This window comes from Manis javanica, chromosome 13 (genome assembly GCF_040802235.1).
Source record: "Manis javanica isolate MJ-LG chromosome 13, MJ_LKY, whole genome shotgun sequence".
NCBI classification, from domain to species: domain Eukaryota; kingdom Metazoa; phylum Chordata; class Mammalia; order Pholidota; family Manidae; genus Manis; species Manis javanica.
In genome coordinates, this window is record NC_133168.1 from 68,864,823 (window position 1) to 68,886,702 (window position 21,880).

The following is a 21,880-nucleotide window of genomic DNA, read 5'->3' on the forward strand; positions in this document are numbered from 1 at the left end:
TACTGTCCAATATCTCATTTTGAAGTTATGGAAATGAATTCTTAACAAACTATACTTTCCATTTTTCTCTGATTTGTCAGTTAACAACTATTTAAAAAATTTTACTTTGCTGTAATTTTATCTCAGTTGATAGAATTTGGGCTTATTAAATTTTGTCTAATCTGCTTTAGGTATTTGACAAAGAAAACTTTTGACAAAATCTTTAGGTTGAAAAATGCTGAAAGTAGGTGTGAGGCATAATACAGCTGATTATCAACTCCAATAAAAATCATTATCTCATAATAAAGAATCAGAAATAGGAAGTAGCCTCCCACATTCAGAATTACCGTGTCTATTACGTGGGAAGAGAGAGGTAAGGGAGGCATTACAGGGTTTCCAGTTTCCTACAATGCTCGGATAAGGCACTTGTATTACATTATTAATGAATGTTTATAAAGCAGCATTTGTTTCATTCAGTTACTGTGAAGACTTTTTAAAGTATGCATTAAAACAATTTTACATGTGTGTTCCACCACTTTCATTCAAACATTATTGAGAACACAGTACTCAGGAACAAGGTTCTCTTCTAGATGCTGGATACATCAGTGAACAAGACAAAAAAATGTTCCTCTGGAGAGAGCATTCTAGTGGACCTTAAAATTTATTGTGGACACTGACATACTTGGATTTCTTTCTGTATCGTATGTTGTGCTTCCCCCTTTCTGTCTTTTATTTGCTTCCTTTCATCTTTCATTCCTTGTGTTGGATTACCAGGCTTTCTTTTCTTCCTTGGTTTTCTCTCTAGTGATTTTGAACATTATTTCCTGATCATGTAGTGATTATGCATATCCAATGGTGACTGTCTGTGTGCCATATTGCTTTGCTCCCTCCTTACTACAGTGATTTTGTTTCTTGTATGTGGATTTTTTTCTTGCTTTTGAGCAAAGCTTTATAAAGTATATGTGTGTGTGTGTTGTGTGTGCATGTGTGCGCACATGCATGTGTACTTTTGGAAAATAAATGTACATTTCAAACTGTATTTAATCATGCATCCTGACCCAGATGGGTCAACATAGAAAGATCTGATAAAATACTGCTTATGTAATGTCATTCTCCTGCTTACAATATTTTAGTTGTTCACCTTTCCATATAGAATTAATTCTAAATTCTTTTTTCTGGTTCTGGAAGTATATAATATTATGATTTCTCTTTCAAACCCATTGTCCCATTATTCCAACCTATGATTTCATTTTTTCACCTAAATTACTTATTCCTTACCCCCAGTAAACCCTCAGGCTCTTTTCCTGTTTTCTGTTTTTCTCTATTTCCTTTGCTGACCATGCTTTTATACTGAAATTCTCCATAGGATTTGCACATATGCCCTTTCTCTCCATTTCCGTGACTGTCTTGACTATTTCAAGAGGAAGTAATATTTTCTTCCTCTGCACCGCTATACAATAGTTGAGTTACTTTATGGAATTCATACATGTTTTGCTTCTGTTGTAATTTTTCATGTGGTTGTTTGCTTTATTAGGTGGTTCATACAGAAGGCAGTGTTAGAGGCTTGCTCTTACCTATGTGGCTTTAATTTGCTGCATGCTCCTTATCTTTATAAAGCTTTCTCTTTTCCCCAATTATTTGTGTAAAGATGCTTAGTATAGTTAGACTGTAAGTACTGTAGTACTAAGGAAGTTAAACAGGTAAGCAATGTTTTGATTGACAAGAAGTTTATAACATTTCTTAAGGAAATTGCAAATTCTTTGAAAGGCTGTTTGTGCAGGAATCATTTGATCATACTTCGGTTTAAAAAAAAATTCTTTGACTGTTATGCCAGAAATTATGTAAATAATGCAACATCAGAGAAACAGAAACTAGTTAAATTGCAATAATATATTTCCCACTTAGGTTAAGCAAGCCGAGGGCAGGGATTTGATCTGATTTGATCCCTGTTGTGTCCCCAGAACCTGGGACAATGTCTACACCATGAAAGATGCTAAAATTTTTGAATGAATGTTAATTACTATAGATGATAGATCATACTGGCTTTTGCTATGATTTTAACAGTGAAGATGCTGTTAGTAGAAGAGGATGTGATTGATGAAAAATTAATAATATTTGATAGGACTTTGCAGTTTCTTTGGTGTAGAATTGTCATTTTCAAGACAAATGAGTTTAAAGTGAATCCTTAATTTTTGGTTGGGAAAATTTGCTAGGTATGCCATTAAGTGACAGAGAAAATACTAGAGGGTGGGAGATAGTTTGATACAGTCTGTGGTAGTAGTTGTTGAGGTGTCTGAAAGACATTCAAGTGGAGAGAAAAAGCCAGAGCAGATACTGAATAATAATAACCAAAGACCTAGGCTAAATCTTGGTGTGGTGTTGTGGAAACCAAGGGACTATTGTGGCTTGAGAAAGATGGAATTCCCAACTATTTCCAATGCTGTTAAGGGGTCAAATAAAAAATAAAAATATTAAAATGTCTCCTTTAAATTTATATAATTGCTGACTTGGGGAGTACATTTTTATCCTGAGAACATATTAGACACTAGAAGTCATATTTAAGGTAAGTTGAGGAGTTAGTGGAGGTGAGAAAGTGGAGACAGTGAGTATATATGTGTGTCACACAAGCACACACACACACACACACAGTGTTGGATATGAAAGGAGGGATGAAATGGGGGAGATCATGACTTAATTGGTGTTCTGCTAGAGAGCAGCTGGAGGAGAAGAAAGAAGTTAAAAGTGATAAGACATAGATTGGACAAAAAAATAGATAGAGTGAGTTGCATGAGAAAGCAGATGAGTCTGTAGATGATAGCAAGGTCACCAGATTCTTTAGAACAGAGGAGCAAATGGATCGATATAAATGGAAGTGAGGCTGTTCTTTCTAATGCCTTGTATGTTTCAGGTGAAGCAGAGTAAATCTCCTGTAATACTATGTTTAATGGAGGAATTACTTACATTCTGCATCCCTATCCCCCAGGATAAAGATTCGGAGAATGGGTTGTTTTCTGTGCTCTTCTCCATTACATCTCTTGTGCCACTAAATATATCTGCCACATAGTAGAAACCAAATGTTTTTCTGAATGAGTATGTGTGACAGTAATGGTGCAGAAATTTGAGAAGAGGAGAGGAGTTGTTTCTGAACAACAGAAGAATAAACATCCCCAAGAATATGTGAAGCTTTCCAAACTTTAGTTGGAGGTTAGAGAAACAAGGAACCAAATTACAGAGTTCTGGTTTTTCTCATATAGTGTAAATTGCCTTAAGTGCAAATAATAGTACCTTAACAGAAAAACTGATTTTTTTCTTCAAGGATTTTGGCTCCCATTACAATTTCCAAAATTAAAGGCTACAATTGCAATGAAAATTTGGATTGAATATTCTAATAAAATGATGCTTCACTAGATTTTAATCTAAGTGCTCAACTTTTTCCTACCCTTTTTAAAAGAAAGTTTTATATAATGAAATTCCATGAGACTCTTCTTGCAAAACATGAATAATGAAATTTCAAAGTAATTATTATAGTTATTATTCATGAAACAATCATGAATTTCCAGCCTGTCTACAATTCAGAAGGATTAGGATATTTTAGCTTCTGTGCATTTTAATGATATTCTCTTTTAACATAAACATCCTATTACAGGCAACGAAGGTAGATTCTGTGTTACATAGACATAATGGTAACAATCCAGATACTCCAAGCTTTCTTCTTTTTTTTCTAACACTTAATTTTATATGGCAAATAGAAATGTTTTTCAGTGAAAGTATTAATGATAGAAAATGATGTGACAGCATGGTGCCCTTTAACACCAACAATCTCCATTTAACCATTTTAAGTATTCTTTGCAGCTTGAATTAATGTAATGTCTCTGACATCAAAATTCAATCTCAGTAACATGAAGTATACTTTGCTTCTGTGTTTTCTCATTTGAAATATATAAAACTGTCTGTCTTATGAGGTCGATAGGAGGATGACAGAAGTGATATAAGTCTTTCTTAAGCACATAGATTGGGTCTTATTTAAGAGCTACAAAAAAATCCCCAAAACTGGTTTTGCCTGAACCCAGATATGAATGCAGCAGTCTGTCCCTAGGGTCTGTGCTTTACATGACGGTGCTTCTCCATGAGCTCTGACTGGGCTCTACACTGGTTGTGCAGTCTTCAAAACTGAAAATGTAATTCTTTGGCTACTTAAATTATCTTTTGAATAGGAAAAAATAAGGGAAAGTATCTTAGATTTTGAGAAAGGTAAGGTGATAAAACGATATCAACAGATTAAAAGAATGAAATAATAATGCATTGTATATATATATATTGTTCTTACTAGTTTCACTCATAAATAGAATTCTTCTCATATTGAAATATATTGGCTCAGCTGGCAGTGAGATGGCAGAGCCAGCAGCCTGGTTTGAAATCACCCTTAATACCCTTTATTTTAAAACACAGCCATTAAAATAGTAAGCAAACAAAAAAACTACAAGCTCAACTTCTATAACATCACCAGGTGATAATGTACCCTAATAAACCTGGAAAGTCAAAACACCAATAACAAAAAAGAAAACATCCAGATGGTAGATTTTAATCCAACCTGATCTATAATCATTTTAAATTCAAATGATCCAAACATACCGATCAAAAGATAATCAGATCAGATATAAAACTAAGATCCAACTGCATGCTATCTGTAAAAAACCACTTCTAAATGAAGATTTAGATAAATTTGAAGTAAAGGTATGGAGAAAAATAATATTATACAAACATTAACCAAAAGAAAGATGGAGTAGATAAATTAATTTTGGATAAAATAGATTTAAAAGTATCCCTATCTGAAATAGATAAGTTTCTGACCTATAATATAATCAATCTGCCTAAAGAACTTCCCTTAACTAACAGAAGCTATGTAAAATCTAAGTAGCTAACATCATACTTGATGGTGAGAGTACGAACGTTTTCCTGCTAAGATGCGGCACAAGAGAAAAGTGCTGTCTCTTATCTCTCCTATTCAGAATAGCATTGGAAATTCTAGCTTGGGCAATACAGCAAATAAATAAATAAAAGGCATGAAGATTGGAAATAAATAAATAAAACTAATTACCTCTATTCACAGGCATCATGTAAATAGGTGTATGTAGAAAGTCCAAAATAATCTACAAGAATCAAAACAAAACAACCCTGGAGTTAACAAGTGAATTTAGTAGGATCCCAGGATACAGAGTCAACATTAAAAAAGTCAGTTATTTGTATTCTTCTATTTTAGCAATGAAAAATTGAGATCTAAAATTTAAAAATCAATAACATTTATGATAATACAGAAAATGAAGTAGTTAACTATACATTTAACAAATTATGTGCTGGATCTGTATGCATAAAATGGCAATATACTGAAAGGAATCAATGAAGATAAAAATAAATGGCAAGCTATACTGGGTAATGGATTAGAAGACTATGAATAACTAAGATATTATTTTCCTCTAATTTTATCTGTATATTCAAAGCAGTCTCAATTAAAAAAACAAGCAATTGTTATGATAGATATTGTGACAAGGTGATTCCAAAGTGTATTAGAAAGAACTAGAATAGCCAACATAATTCTGTGCTCATATGAACTGATTTCAGCCCTAATATGAGCCTGATTTAAACGCTTATTATCAAGATGCACTAATTGGGCCATGAAGTACTGGAGAAATTGAAGTTAATTGACACGTCAGTAGATTGGAATAGAGAGCTCAGAAACAGACTCACACAAATATAGTCAACTGGCTTTTGACAAACGTGCAAAGGCTGTTCAATGGAAACAAAATAGTTTTTCAAGTGGTTCTGTAACATTTAGACCTTGACACACACCTCACATCATACATAAAAATGGACTCAAAATGGATTATAAACCTAAAAGTAAACTATGAAAAAGAAAAAAGTATCTAAAAAAATCTAAAAAGAAAATAGAGAAAATCTACATGACCTTGAATCTAGTGTTAGTTTTTAGATGCAATATCAAATGCATTATTCATTTTAAATTAGAAACAAGCAGCATATTACAAAAATTGGGGACAGATAGCTAATAACTGTTTGTTAAATCAAGATGAAGAGATCTTTTGCCAGAAGAAGTAAGACCATCAATAGCAAGGCCTGGCAATTTCCAGTGTGATATTAAACAAACAGGAAGGGAAACGATGGCTGAGAGTAGTAACAAAATTCCACTTCAACAGCCAGCAGAAAACAAAGGATTTTGTTCCATCCATACTCTATTCAAGATCCATACTCTATTCAAGAAGGCATTGCTAATTTCAGCATGACTTTCAATAAAATATGGTTACAGTAGGGAAGTAAGCCAACAAAAAACCACTTTTGCCTGCCAAAAATCATTGTTGGTAATTAATCTTCAGCTACAGGGACAAGTCACATTATTCGTGAGTTTCTTATTCCCTGGTTTTATACAGATCACACAATTAGACTGACAGTAGAAATTATAATACTTTTAGAAAGCTACTTAGAGTTACTTTCCTGTTCAGTCTACTTAATCTAATGCCTCCTATAGGTGTTCAGCTTCGTAGAAAACCAAAAACCATCTCATGAATGTCATCTTACTTCTCAGAGAATTCATTGTCATCATCCCAGCAAATTGAATGTTTCCTCTAAGACATCTTCTGGTGTTTTTTAAAGGATATTTTTATCTTCATCTAATTATGATTACAATATACTGAGTCCTTGGAATTCTGAATCTAAACTGGACATATAACTTGTATAAATATCACTAAGAGTGAAAACATGCTCATTCCTGTCACTGTGAATTAAAAAGGAGGAAGAGGGTAATATTTTCCTTCATGTATTCCTAATTGTTTCCATCAATATACTTTCAATGTTCTTTTTACACTGTTGTCAATATAGGAGAATTTCTGTTGCTTCTGAGATTAATTAATTCTGAAGCTTTGGCAATTGACTTTGATTATGGATGTGGGAGTATTTCTGCTTTGATGGTGACTACCATCTACCACATGCAAAAGCAATTATTTGCATTTGACATTAAACTTAGAAATAATAAGAAAGATCAATGATTAGGTCTGAAACACAGCTGAAAATGCATAGGAAGCAGATCTGAAGAACCTATCTCTGCCAAAAAAATCTAATTTTGTGGAGAAAACCATGCTAGACCTTGGGAAAGAGACTTTCAGCAAATTCCAGATTAGGTAGAACAACCACTTGTTTATTTAAACTCTATGCTAGGAGAAATTTGTGAAAATTTAAGAATTACATGACTCAGTGATGCGTAAAGTGGGTAAAGTTGAGAGTTTAAGTCAAATGCTCTGTATTTGAAGAGCCATACATTCTCTTTCTAGATATGTGATGTGGGCAGTTTTTAAGTTTACTGAGGTAGGTTTTAACACCTCTAAATAGGGATAATTTCTGGTTCCCATCCCTTGGTGAAGTTTAAAGAAGATAAAACATATTACATCTTTAGAAGTAAGATGACCATGTAAATTACTGTCCAAATCAGAACATTGTTGAAAGTGAAAGGGCATGCTATCAATTGTTACTCCAGGAAACTGGATGTAAACCCAAAGTGCCATAATTATTTAAAGTTACCTGTCTTATAATTTCAACATCTGTGTCGCTTCTGGGTCTGATTCTATATGCCGGATTATTATCTTGACAATAGATTGTTTCCTTATTTTATTTCTACTTTTTTATGCATCTTACACATTTTGATTTAATGTTGAATGTTATGTATACAGTAACAGTAAGCATTGAGATCGTTAATATTCATGCTAAAAATGGACATGTGTCTTCTCCTGAAAGGTCTTCAGTGTGAGGGTTTGAGTAGTAATCTACCTTTCATGTCCTTATATTTGTGGAGAATATCTTTCCTGTGATTTCTTCGTAAGATGAGTAATAGAATAAATTATGAGTACATTTATTTTAATAACCTAATGAAGATCTAGATCTCTACAAACTGAAATAACAGAGTCCACATATTGAAGAGCCTCAAAATAAAAATTAAGAAGTTTAACTAAGCTTTATTAGCCTCATCCATATATCTTTTGTGCTAGAAATTGGTCTGCCAATCACTCCAATTCTGGCCCCTTGCGTATTTATTTGTTCATTCACAAAGCAAGTTCATCAAAGGAGTGTTTATTTTACAAACACAAATCTATCACTGTACATCAAAATCCATGATACATACTAAAGGTATAAACAGAAGTCAAACAGAACCTTATCCCTGGGGAAGAGAAAGACGAGGAAGTGGTGATTAAAACAGCTGGCAATGTATGAGTCGTTCATGGTGCCATGGAAACACAAATAAGCAAATATCTCTCAGGCAGAAGAGAACTTGTTTTATAAGAGCACAGTGTACCTTGGGAATACAGCAATGGGGTTTTACCAGGAGATAAAATGGACAAGATAAACCAGGGTCAAATGTGAATGCTATTCAAATTATTTTGACTTTATCTTAAGCAATAGAAAAGTTAAGATAATCTAAGTTAAGATCAATTGAGTATCAGAATTAAGGTAGGAAAAGCCAGGGTTTACTTGCTGGTTTCTGATGTACACAGCTGGGATGGTACGGGGGGAAATATGCTGGGCTCAAGGTTGTTTAGATTAATTTGAGGTAAAAAGTAGCCTTGTGCTCTGAGGATTTCTCTAGATAGAACATAGTGTTTTCTGAATACTTTTTCTTTTTTTTCAAGTAGCACTGGCCTCATTGTCCTTCTCTCATGTCTTGCCTGTGACTCACTGGTTTTTTTAGGTTTAGCTGCATCAGTCTTTCATAGAATAAAAGTTGTTTGAGGGATTTGAATCAAAACATGAACTATTTGAATTTTCAGTGGTGGGGGGAGTGAAAGCCAAGTGAAAGTTTGCAAGATGGGAGGCACCGTTTTATTCATAACATCTAGGACTGATTCATTATTATAAATATGTATTGTGGTGGGGAGTGCATGTGCGTGATGTGTGTAGGAAGGTGCTGGGGCAGCAGTGCTGAGAGTGATTCTTGTCCTCATGGAGTTTATAGTATTGGGGGGGAGATACACATTAACCACATACATAAATACAGTCAATCCCTACTTGCAGGTTCTATAGTTGTGAATTTGATAGATCTATTTGTAACCTTCAAACTACGCTTACTGCAATTTTGCAGGCACTTGCAGACGTGTACATGTGTAAAGTGGTGAAAAACTTGAGTCTCCTGAGGTAGAACAAGGCAACACTGTGTTCTTGTCCCAACTCTCCCACTATAAACAAGTGTCCTGCATATGGTCTATTTTGTGCCATGTTTTTTGCATTATTATGTTTTTTATTGATGATTTTGCTGTTTCAACATCCCACAAGCATAGTGCTGAAGTGCTGTGTAGGGCAGCAATGTTCACTGCACAGAAAATACATGTGTCATATGAGCTCTGTCCAGGCATGAGTTATCATGCTGGTGGCCACGAGTTCAGTGTAAATGAATCTACAGTATATATTAAATAAGGTGTCTTTGAACAGAAACACATATAAAACAAGGTTATGTATTGATTAGAGGACAACAATGTTGTCACTAGAGGTTCATAAAAAAACCTAATAACCCTGTCTATTCTTTAGGAGCAATGGTTCAATATTCAGTGTTCATAGCAATGTATAGAACATAGCTATTGAGGAAAATGAGAATTAACCTTACCTATAAAATTATAGCTAAGGGAAATGCTATGGAGGAGGAGCACTTGGTATTAGGCAGGTGAATTTTTTTGTGTGTGCAGAGGGCAGACATGGTGTTGAAGTGGATGGTCAGGGAAGACTTCCTGAGGCTGGTCGTGTTAATGGTAAAGTTTGAAAGTTGAATAGGTTCCATAAGATTAAATGAGAGTTGCTATATCATCCCAGACCTATGCAATAGGCCTTGTGGTGAGAGAGCCTGGTTTATCCCAGGACCTGAAAGCAGCCCATGTAGCCGAAAGTCAGCAGCGGTCATCAGGCGAGTGCTGGCCCATGCAAAGCCTTACAGTTCCTGACTGTAGATAGTAGGGTGACCTTGAATGGGAAAGATGGTGGTAATAACACGATCAATTTTTATTTTTGACTAAAAGTTATTCTGCAAAGAACAACTCAGAAATAATAGATTAGACTACAGTGGTGGCAGAAGAAATGGAGAGAAGAAATTAAACCTACATGTAAGGGCCTCTCAAGTAATTAGTAATTAAAAGGAATTTCCCCGAAATCAGCTAGGAAGATGGAGCTGGTACATTTTGTTCGTTTGGAGTTGTAGTAGCTAAGGAAAGAAGAAGGCAGTAGCTAATTTAACAGACTACATCATGACAAAATGTCAGGCTAGTCTGACCACATGAATGAGAAGAGAAAAATAAACGAAGCTAAATAACTTCATATTTTAAACTCATTTGGTGAAAGATCCGTTTTACATTCAGAAAGTCAAGAGTCCAATTTTCTTTTACTAGGACAGAAGGGGGAGGCAATCCACAGAAAATAAGCAGTCTCATGGCATTAAAAAACTGCTTTCCTTTCACAGATAACTATAATTAAGTGCAAGTCATTATTTTAACTTAAAAAGTTGTAAAGCACTTACTTTGTTTTCTTTGAAGCTAGCAGCAGTTGTTGGTTAAATCCTCTATTTTAGGATATTATATCCATATCATTACTTGCTTTTTGACTTTTTCTCTGGAAAAACAAATATCTTTTCCTACACATTATTATTATTTTTTCTTTCTGAAATCCTTAGTTACATATTATGGGTTTTTAAGTAAATGTTCACATGAATTATAATATGTAAATTTTGACTCAGAGACTAATCATCTGAGAATGATAGTTTCAAACTGTGGATTTACGAAGTTAGACATTTCTTTAAAGATCACCAAAGTCAAATCCATAACGTTATAGAGGAGCATAGTGAAGCCTCAAGACATGCAGTGATCCTGAAGGTGAGAGGGAGTTAGTTGGTAGCCACTCTGGGGCCAGACCAGGCGTGCAGCATCGCACCATTTCAGTGGTGGCCTGGATGTGCTGGGCATCCTCTGAGATGATTCCGCAGCCCTGGCAAGAGTCCAGATCTCTGCTTAGGGGACCAGTGAGGTTCTTGGTAGTAGGAGGTATACAGGAGCCAGCAGCCAGATTTAAAGCCCACAGCAGCCATCCTCCTATCACAAATCCGTATCGTGCTATTCGATTCACTTTTCAGGTCGTCAGTACTTAGATACACAAACACTGATGATCATCAGTGTGTTTACAAGCATAGGGTTCTAATTTTTGAGCCACCAAATGAACAAGTAGACTGAGTATGGATGAACTCTAATTATCTAAAGCATTTTGGAAATTAACATGAATTTTAAAGTTCTGTTTTCAGAAATGTCTGAGTTTTAAATTTTAGGCTTCCAGCCATGCCAGTGATAAGAAAAAGAGGTTATGCTTTTTGTCTTGTATGATGGGTGGTGATTTCCCAGAGTGTAGAAGGTGATATTTTTCAACAATGAGACAATTATTTGGGCACTCAGCCCTCCCTGGAGATGAAGAGTGTTTCAAATATTGTGCAATTAACTGTTAGCTGTTGCGTGTGATTCATTCCCTCAGAAAGGAGATGAAACAAGGACATCGGAAGAATGTCTGAAACAATTCACAGGGTTTAAGTGCAATAGGGAATTCAATATCAGTCCCGAAGTGGGAAGTAGCCTTTTGACTCTGTCTAGTACAAAAGTAAATGATTCATAGGGGAAAAAAAAGTTATTTTAGAAAACAAATGAAAGCAAGAGAAAGGAGAGTATACTATTTTCTTCAAGGTTGCAGTGGCAACTATTGGATTTGACATATATCAGGGTATTTTTTTCTTAGAATCTTGAATATCAAGATATATTTTTTTAAAGCCTAAAATTCTGTTGGAGAGAAAATACTGAAGTAAAGTCCATAAGCATCACAGTAGACTGCAGAGTCTAAAAGCATTTCAGATTTCATGTGAAGCTGAGTTTTCCTTTTCAGATTGAATTTTTCAGTTGACATGCCGTCTTTACAATGGTCTTTAATCTGCTGAATTGAATCTTCATTCAGCCCATTCTACTACTTCCTGTTGTCCCTGAAACTCAGTTCTCATGTGTGGCTGGAGTATTTGGCCACCGCTGTGCTGTTGTTGGAAAGAATTGGAAAATATATGAAATCCGAGCATCTCCCAATTAGGTCTGAAGTTTGTATGCCATAAGCTTTATATGTAGAGAGTATACGTAAGTTAAAAGAATGTTTTACCTGTCCCACAGAAATATTCCCGAAGAGAGAAATATATTAACCATGGACATTCAATAATATCTAAATATGCATTAATTTGTATTTTAAGAGGACATACAGAGACAAAACAAACTAAATTATCCAGAACTTTTCTCCCCAGAAATCACCTCTTGACCTTTAATTTATTAATTTATCTGTGTTTTCATCTCTTTCTCCAAACTGTTAATTGTTGTTTTTTTTCAAATAAATGTATTACTGTTTTCATATAGCTACTGTTCTAATATAGCAAAAAGAAATTGAGGGAAAGTACAAACCCCTAACATTACTGTTCATGAAAGATAAGATAAATCTCTCTTTACCAGTGAATACAATTAAGTGGAATTGTTTGTTTTAAGCTCGTATCAGCGGGCCAAAAAAAGGCTGTATATTTTATATGAATCATTTCTAATTCTTGGAATAAACTTTTCTACCAAAACTGTACTTTTTTTGGCTCTACCCAACTGAAAAAAAGGGTTTTTGATCTTCATCTTTCAGCTGTAAATTTTCCATAGCCAGAGGCTCTCCAGATTATTAAATTTATAGTTTTTTCACTTTTAATAATAAAAAATCTTGAATTTAAACATTATTAAATGTGCATGGCTAAAGATCAAATAGCAGAGGAGAATATATGTTAGGAATGTTTATAACTGTGAGTAACACAAAACTCAACTACAAGTAGTTTAAACAACAAGGATGTTGATTTTTTATTTTCTTACAGAGACTGAAGGCCGGTGGCCATAAGGTTGGACTAACAACTCTGTTGTCATCCAGGTCCGGATTCTCATTCTGATTTGACATATTCATTGGGTTGCTTTTGTATTAAAAGTGACCTGTTTTGCCTATCTCTAATTTTTGACTAGGTCATTTAAAACCAGAGAGTCCTCCTATGGCTTATGTGATGTGAAATTTTAAAGTGTATCTCTTACCCCCAGAAATAAAGGCAGTGAAAAATTATGGGATGTAAGAAGAGTTTGGGAAATTGGAGGAAGTAAGTGTCCTAAACAAATCCCTCAAAGACCTCCAGGTGGATAATCCTGACTCCCATTAGAAAACAATATCCACCCACAATTTGGTTTATCAATGTAATTTTGAGTTTACCTTATTCTCAAATGCAAAACAGGACAAGCTCCTCAGGCACTGATCTGAGCACTGTCGGTTTCTGCAATTTATTTTTCATGAAATCAATGACAGACTTCAGAATAGGAGTTGAGTGTGTTTTTGATAATGTCTTTTAATTTGGCATAAATGATAATAAGGATAATGACAATAAATCCTAACAGTGTTTACCGAGAGTCAGATGCTTGTCTGCTTACATACATTAACTCATTTCATGTTCGCCACAATCTAATAGGGCATGTTTTGTTTTATCTCTCATTTTCCATATGAAATCTTGAGGCACAGAGATATGTAACTCTTCCAAGGTCACAAAGAAAGTACAAGAGCCGGCAATTTCCCCCAAGCAGTCTGGCTCCAGACTGGTTGCTCTTAACTACAGTTAGACTCTCATGTCTTTCTTGTTTCTGGCCTATAACTCTCTTACATGTATGTGTGAAATTATGAACTTCTTTTGGTTTTAGTAATAGCCTCATTTTCTTATTTAATAATAGCTTTTGCTTCACCAGGACTGTATCTTGAATTTTAAAAAATAGCATTTAGCATCTATTTTTATGTTTATTTTAAAATACATGAGTACAATACATTTTCTACTATCATATATCTGGGAAAAAATCTCATATGGTCTTTCTGTGTTATGCTTTTAGCAAACATTAGATTCTGTTTGTTAATATATTATTTAGAATTCTACATTTATTTTCTGTTGGTGTATGATTTTATTTTTCTATAACATCTGTTTTTTAAGGTCTGTTTTAATGTTATGCATGTTTTTTCTTCCATTTGGAGTTGGAGCAGTTAAAACTCATAAGAAATACTTTTCCTTGAAGTTTTGGAAATGAATAAAATTTTATATTAACTCCTTATCCAACCACCTGACCTAAGGCATGGTAGTATGCTTACCTCCTAATTCCAGAAAATATGTCACTTTTTCTCATTCCTCCTATCTACATGCAAGTCTCTCTTTCTTTTGTGCTACGTTGGTCAATGCAAAAATATTTTATTTTGCTTTTTTTTGCCCTTCCATGATGATAAGAGATGTTGAACATCTATTCATGTGTTTATTAGGCATTTTTCTATCCTACTAAAAAACTGTCCATTAGAATTTTTGACCATTTTTATTGGGTTTTGTCTTTTGTATTTGTAGGAATTCTTTATATATGCTCAGTATGAGTCCTCAGTCACATTTAAGTGTAGTGATTATGTCCTCCCTGTATGTGGATTAAGTTTTCATTTTCTGAGCTGATTGTCAGTGAGCAAAAAATTTAATTTGGCGGAATTCATTTTGTGAATTTATTTCTTTAAAATAGATTTTTTGATGCATCACTTGTGCTAGGCAACAGTTTCTTGTGTTCCAAGTAAATGCTAATCTAGATATCACTGTGAAGATATTTGCAGATGTAAATTGTTCTGAAAAATTTAGGTGAGCCTCACTGAACTAATTAGGATGCCTTAAAAGCAGGGCTAGTGTTGAGGGAAAAATAGAGAAAAAAATGAGAGGAAGGGAATGAGAGAGAAAGGGAGATAAAAGGAAAGTCATTTTATGTTTTTTAGAAATGTTATCATTTTAGCTTATATATTTAAGCTTATGATCTATATTGCAATATTTTTTGTATACTTTGAGAAGTAATGGGTGAGGTTTACTTATTTTTCCTCATTTAGGTGTTCACGTTTTCCAGTAACATTTATTGAAGTCTTTACAGTCTTATTGAATTACATTGCCATCTTTATCAAAACTAATTTGTCAAATGCATGTGGGTCTATATCTGGAGACACTATTCTCTTTTATTTCTCTATTTTTTCAAACCTTACTGCAATTTATACTGTCATAATCATTGTGGTCTTATGGTGAATTTTGAAATCATGCTGTTTAAGAGTTCTAATTTTTTTTTTCTTTCCATATCATGTCCAAGCTAAGTGCTTTGCATTTGTACGTCAGCTTTGGAATCAGCATGTCAAATTCTGCAGATGTCCAATAATATTAAATTACTCACATACAAATGTGAAGAAACAGTGCAATGCTATCATGAGTAATTTTATAGTTATACTAATATCTTCTATATAATTCCTACAATAATGTATCAGTTTTTGATTACCTCATATATAGAGTTTTCATGGTTTTTCTTATAAAAAGCTCAAGTAACTGAATTATGAGTGAATTGGTTCTTGTTGTGTATCTTTTAATATTGGCAGTCACCTTAGATCCAGCTTTGTTCACATGTCTATGCATTTAATCTTCTAAACCCAATTTTCCCACCACAGCTTGTAATTTAAATTAAATTGACTAAGTATGAATTCTCTTGCTTGGCATCTCTAGTCACTTCTTTGATATTAAAATTATGTTTGTCACTTAGATGTCTTTTGGGATCTGCCCTGAAAGGAATACATTAGTGAGAATGCCCAACATAGCATCTGTGATTTTTGCTGGAACTAATTTTATTCTACTAGGGAAACAATTGACTTGACAACTGAGCAAAACTTAGAAACTAATAATTTTGAATTCTTAAACAATTAAATTGTTTACATTATTGTAAACTACATTTAAGATAGATTTTTGTTTGTTCTGGCTATTCCTCCACACCAGGCACTTAGTTCAGGGTCTGGCAATTGTATCTTTGTGGAATCAATTAATGAATTCCACCTCAATTCATTCCTTAATAGTCAATATTTTAGTAATTTCATGAAGACTTATTTCACCAAAAGAGAAATGACTTAACATTTTATGAGACAGTTTTAAACTTAATAGAATGCAGAAAGTTTTATTTGGCATTAAATCCATTTACCTTTCTTTCTGTGCTCATAGCTAAACTACTTTTCTCAGCCTCTCTTACAGCTAAATGTACTTATGTGACTTATGTTTGGCCAGTGATTGTGGAACTAAGGAAGGCCACTTCCATGCCTGACCCTACAGTCTTCAGATCACTCTCTTCCCGGTAGGCTGGATTGATATAAATGCCCAGTGTGGCCATGGAAACTACATGTTGAAATTATGTTGATTGCATTATTAGCCTGGGACCCTGAAAAAACAGTCCTCTGCCCCCCTCCTTTTACTTAGGCTTTATGTAAGTGAAAATTAAATGCCTATTGTGCTACACTACTGAGATTTGGTAGTGTTTTTTTAAATAGCAGTTAGAACATCCTAGACAATAGAAAAACATTATCTTAGAGTGCTGCCATGACAAAATCTGAATGTTTGCCCTTAGCTTGGAAATTTGGTGGCAGGAAATAATGGAAGTGATATATAAAAAGGTAGATAGCATTGCTGGTGGGAAGGAAATATGGATACGTCACCCAATCTCTGCTTTCATTTTCACATAGAGTTCTCCTATGTTTGTGTAGCTTTGTCACTAAGTTTCCTCTTTATGGAGAACACCAGCATATTGGGTTAGAGGTCCATCCTATTCCAGTAAGTCCTTAACTAATGACCAAATAAGTTCCTTCCAAATAAATTATTACTGAACAAATACCCTGTTTCTAGTTAAGGTCATATTTGGAGGCATTTGGGGTTAAGCCTTCAACATACAAAGTTTGTGGGAACATAATTCAACTCATAATACCTATCAAACCTAGAGCTGTGTGAGAACAGATGGAAATAGAATATTAGTATGGTATTTTGATTGGTATCAGCAGAGTATAACAAATAATATAAAGAAAAATATGAGCATGAGTTACAATTGGCTGGTGGTGTTAGCAGAAAAAAATGTGAAAAAAAAATGATTCCAGAAATATAAAACTTCAAAGAATTGGGAAAACCACAAACAGTAGGAAATCTCAATCATAATGTAAGTTGGTCAGATGTATGGTAGTGCATGGGGAATATTGCCAATGGTTCTGTAACATCTTCCTATGTTGATAGATAGTATCTGCACTAGTGGGGGTGAGGATTTAGTAATGTGGGAAACTACTGAACCACTGTGTTGTAAACTTAAAACCAATATAATATTGTGTATCAACTGTACTTCAGTAAGAAAAAAATTGGACCAAATGTCCAGTTAAGAAAAAAAAGATGTTGAGGGGAACTAGGAAACAATATCAGGGAAAAGAAATGCAAAGTCTAGTGGGTGTTTTTCTCGTTAAAAAAATGAAATAAATTTAAAAATGAAATAAATTAAATATTAAATTCTTATTGTACAACAAATATACACCTAAGAAGCCTATCAAATATTTGAAGAAATTAGGCTAATTTTAAAAAAAAATTTAATATTCAAGATTTAAAGCAACTTTCACACTGTCAAATATACATCAGAAGAAACCAGGCAATGAAAGCTATAAAGCTCAAACAGAGCAAAGTTATCAAAACCAACTTCATATATTCCATAAAGGAAAGCAGATACAAAGAAACCCACAGAAGATGGATCCAAAGGTTAATGGACATGAAATCTCACGAGGGGGCAATGGATATGTGATCTTATTCCTTTCAGAGAGCAGAAATAGAGTTGTTTAATGAATTCTGCCTGCACTGAGGAGGGGAGCTTCACAAGACTTGCTGTAGGATTTCCAAACTGTTGTATCTTGAGCCTTCTGTGCATTGCCATTATTCCCCTTTGATTATGAGTGTCTATTGCTGTGTTCTTATTGTGTAATGGGAACAAGGAAGGGGGTAGTTTTCTTGTTTTTATTTTATAGATCATCAGGTGACATCTGGATGTGAGAGAGTGCCACGTATGGACATCCTAGCCTTGTACATCTCAGGAGATGGAGCTAAGGCCTTCTCCTTGGGTTGTAGGTGGCTATGTTTTATCAGTAGAGGAGCCAAGCAAGTACATGGCAACTGGAAGCATTGTCCATGATAAAGTCTGGTTAATTGTTCACCCAATTCTTTCTGTCTTGAACACAGAATTCATTTCCCAGCCTCATCTGAAGTTAAGTATGCCCATGTGACTAACCTCTGGCTACTTCAATGCTTAATCAGTCAAATGGCTTGCATGCTTTTCTGTTTTCTCATTTTCCATCTGCTTGTTGGATGTCAATTACAAGGACGGTTTCAAAAGTCATTTATTAGATATTGTTCAAAGCTCCATAAGCATGGTTTCTTGAATTGCTTAAGCAATACACACGTCTTCATGACAATTAGTCTTATATAATAAATAAGACATAAACTTGGATTTGTTAAGTCAACGAGCTATGGAGGATTATCTATTACTATAGTTAATACTACTTTAACACAGTTATCTTTGTTGTATTTTGTCTTAGGTTGGGTTATATGAAGATCAGACTTTAAGAAAAGAATCTGAATGCAAATAGTTTGTGTGGGACGTTATTGCAGGAGGAATATAAAGAGAAAGGAAACAACTCAGGGTATATTAATTAGGTTAGTATTCTAGTCAGCTTGAGTTTAACCCTTCTGGTGACTTCTAGGGCAGTGTGTGGAATACATTTCAGAGATGTTTCACTCAACAGGCAAGAAAGCTGTGCCATTGAATGAGGGCTTCCCTTACAGACATCAACCCATTGGCCACTTCAGCCTGCACATACTTGCCCCAAGCATGCTGTTATGGACTAAATTGTATGCGCTCAAAATTTATATGTTGAAGCCCACTCCAAGTGTGACTGTTTTTGGACATAGAGCCTTTAAAGAGGTAACAAAGGTTAAATGAGGTCATAAGGGTGGGACCCTAATCCAATATGACTGGTGTCCTGGTAAGAAGAGGAAGAGACACCAGAGATGTATTTGCACTGAGAAAAGGTCTTGGGAAGACACAGAGAGAAACCTCATCTTTAGGAGAGAAGCCTCAGATAAAACCACCCCTGAGAGCAAGTTAATGTTGGACTTGTAGCCTTTGGAACTGTGAGAAAATAAATCTCCGTGTTTAAGCTACCCAGTCTGTGGCATTTTGTTATGGTAGCTGACAAATACACATTTGTATATAAATAAACTCTTCTCAGCACAAATGCGTACAGTAAGTAAGAAGCATGCATCTAAGGGAGTGAGTCAGGCCCTGCCGGGACCAATCAGAGTTCCCACCATGCATCACTCATGACCACTTGTATCCCCTGTTAAGTTCACTTTCCCCTGAAATTGGTTTTCAGTGCATGGTTTCTCACAATTCCAAAGACTTCTAAGAGAAGGTTCGTGGAACAAGCAGCATTTTCCACCTCAGCATTTGGTCCTGAAGCTGGGGTTAATAATGATGATGGCCCTCCCCTACACGCTTCTAGATTCCCCTCAGCCTCATCCAGCAGTTCTGCTAGTATACAGGGCTTGCACATGGGGGTCTGAGTTATTGATTATCTTGCCCCTTCACATCATGGGTGCTTCAGTTGCTTAGCTCGGCTGTCACCAGGCAGAACACTAGCAAGAGGCACAAGTACATAACTAGAGTTCTAGAGGAATGCCCCCATTTCACTATATACTTGCACCTTTCTTCTCATGATAATAAGGGTGAATACCCTTTGCTACGTGCTTTCTTTGACTGTTGAGGAGTAAGCAAAGAAACCGGAATAAGTAGTGCTAGGTAACCATGTAACAATAGTCACTACCTGTTATAAACACCCACCCCCACCCCCCCAGGGACCGAGACCACCTAACCCAGCAGAGCTTGAAGGTGTTGGGACAGGAAACAGTTTCTTCAAGTGGGTCACTGGAAGTCATGGTGACAGGAGCCAATCCTCCCTCTACCCTTTGGCTCCTGGTCTATATGGAAATAAGAAAGACCACTCAAATGTGAACAAACAAAAGCTAGAGCTTGCCAGAGCAAGGGAGTCCGCCACTGTCATTCAGGCTGGCAAAGACTCAGAGGCAGGTGGGGGAGTGGAAAGGCTTTATAGTAAAACAAGTTATGCCCTGGTTAGACGTTCTTGGGACAGGGACACTGGTGGCAGGCTAACTGGAATCTTAAGTGATTGGTTCAGGGAGCATATTTGGCTTTCTCTGGTTAGTTCTAAACTGGAAGAGGGGTTTGAATTAGGGAATCTGGCAGTTATTAAGTTCTGCCTATTTTGGACTGATTGTTACAGAGATTGTTATTTGGCTTCATGGTGTGGCTGCTGCAGGCTGTGGCTGCTGCAGGCTGTGGCTGAGAGTTCTATGTTCAGGTGTGATATGGCCATTGTCCACATGTATACCCAGTCTCTCAGCCATGTATTCTAGTATATGGGAACAAAGCACCACATAATGACTACTCATTCAAATATAAAAATGCATCTTTTTGGATACAGCACAAATCTTGAAAGGTTTTGCGATGGTTAATTTTATGTGTCAACTTGACTGGGCTAAGGTATGCTCAGGTATCTTATAAAACACTATTTCTGTATGTGTCTGTGAGGTTGTTTCCAGAAGAGATTAGCATTTGAATCAGTAGACTGAGTAAAGAAGATGGCCCTCAACAATGTGGGTGGACATCATCCCATCCACTGGGGACCTGAATAGAACAAAAAAGTGGAAGAAGGGTAAATTCTCTCTCTCTTTTCTAGAGTTGGTTTATCCACCTTCTCCTGCTCTCAGACATCAGAGCTCCTGCTCCTCAGGCTTTTCGACTTGGACTAAATGATACCACCGGTTTTCCTGGTTCTCTAGTTTGCAGGTGACAAGTTGAGGCATATCTCAGCCTCCATGATCATTTGAACCAATCTCTATAATAAGTCTCCTCTCATGTATCTTAATATGCCCTATTAGTTCTGTAGTTCTGGAGAACCCTCAATAATACAGATTTCACCCCCAAGCTGACACCATAGCTCCACTTGTAAAAAATCAAGCCATTATGTATATAAGCAAACAGGCTCAGGTTGATGTTATAAGTGAGGCGGATCCCGTTCATTGTTGCAACTTCTACCATAAAGTTAGTAATTTAGGTTGAGGTAATATTCTGTGGGATTTCATATTCATGAATCATATACTTTGTGACCCTTTGATAGTAAGTGGTACTGCCCCCAAAATCTGTAGGCTTGGTAACTATTCCATATATGGAATATGTACGAATGTCAGTAAGGAAAAATTGTTGCCCTAGGAATCAAAAATATTTCTACCATCAGGAAAATAAATGCTTAAAATAACAAAGAGTTTGTGTATTATAAATGTTTCTTCTTTTGCTCATGAACACTTCCTTATTTAAAGTCAACCATGGACATTAACATGAACACTGAAATGCATGCTCAGATTAATTGAAACAATAAAACATTTAACTGGTTAATTAATTGATGCATGAAATTATCATAACAATATCAACATGGCATTTTAACCTTTTAGCACATAAACAAGAAAAATGTGTTACTTATTCATTTGTTAAGAATTTTAAAAGGCCATATCACAGAAACACAAGTTATGTGCTATTATCTACGAAGTGTATGTCCACCAAAGGGTTTCTTTAGAAAAGTGCCACCTCTTCTAAACAAGCAACATGTTATATACCAGATTATCTTGTAACTCCCCAACTTTCCAAGTCATAATGCATACATCTTAAATCACCACACAGAAATTTTTATATTCATTTGTTCAAACTATTTTTTAAAAAAACATATCACAAATATGTAACATTTTTCTTGAAACATGTAACAGGGAATTATTGTTTTATGAAATAGTCTGGGAAATACTAGTCCAATGTAATGCCTATGAGATAGT